This window comes from Neopelma chrysocephalum, unplaced genomic scaffold (genome assembly GCF_003984885.1).
Source record: "Neopelma chrysocephalum unplaced genomic scaffold, ASM398488v2 Primary Assembly neopelma1_79090, whole genome shotgun sequence".
NCBI lineage: Eukaryota > Metazoa > Chordata > Aves > Passeriformes > Pipridae > Neopelma > Neopelma chrysocephalum.
Genome location: NW_020910622.1, coordinates 1 through 674, shown reverse-complemented (window position 1 = coordinate 674; position 674 = coordinate 1). Strand labels below are relative to the sequence as shown.

The 674-nt window shown below is 60.4% G+C and overlaps 1 long non-coding RNA gene across 1 annotated transcript; it reads left to right on the top strand.

Moving 5' to 3' along the window:
* The first annotated feature begins 130 nt into the window (after positions 1-130).
* Positions 131-401, top strand: LOC113979410. Its single transcript, XR_003537858.1, has 2 exons — positions 131-267; positions 363-401. It is a non-coding gene; the product is annotated as an uncharacterized LOC113979410 (long non-coding RNA).
* The last annotated feature ends 273 nt before the right edge of the window (positions 402-674 follow it).

Below are 674 nucleotides of genomic sequence, written 5' to 3'. Positions count from 1 at the left end.
GGGGGGGCAGTTTGAACCAGGGTGGGCACCTGGCAAGTTTTGGGGTCTCCTCCCTTTTTTGGGCCCCCTTCCCCGACCTCGGGGGGGCTCAAACCCCTTTGTGGGGGGGGGGGGGGGCGTCGACCCTAATTTTGGGGTCTGGGGGTGGGGGGTTCAGGTGGAGCGGAGGTGCCCCCGCTGCGGGCACGAGGGGATGTCCTACCACACCCGGCAGATGCGCTCGGCCGACGAGGGCCAGAGCGTCTTCTACACCTGCCCCCGCTGCAGGTGAGACCCCCCCCCTAAATTAATAACCCCCCCCGGGACGTGGGGACCCCCCCAAAACTCCCCCCGTAACCCCCTTGTCCCCCCTCTGCCCGCAGGTTGCAGGAGAAGGAGGATTCCTAAAAGAAATCCTAAAAGAAATCCTAAAAAAAAAGGGGTTTTTTGGAGGGTTTGGGGTGGGTATTTTGGGCAGTAAAAGCCCCCCCCGGGGGGGTATTTGGGCAATAAAGACCCCCCACCCAAAGGGGTGGTTTTGGGGTTTTGGGGGTTTTCGTGTTGGTTTTTGGGACCTTCCAATTTGCCCCTTTCCCCCCGTTTGTATTTACGTTATTTGCCCCCCCTTTGTCATTATTTGCCCCTCCCTTTGTCATTATTTGCCCCCCCCCAACCCCTCTTGGCCCCCCCCACCC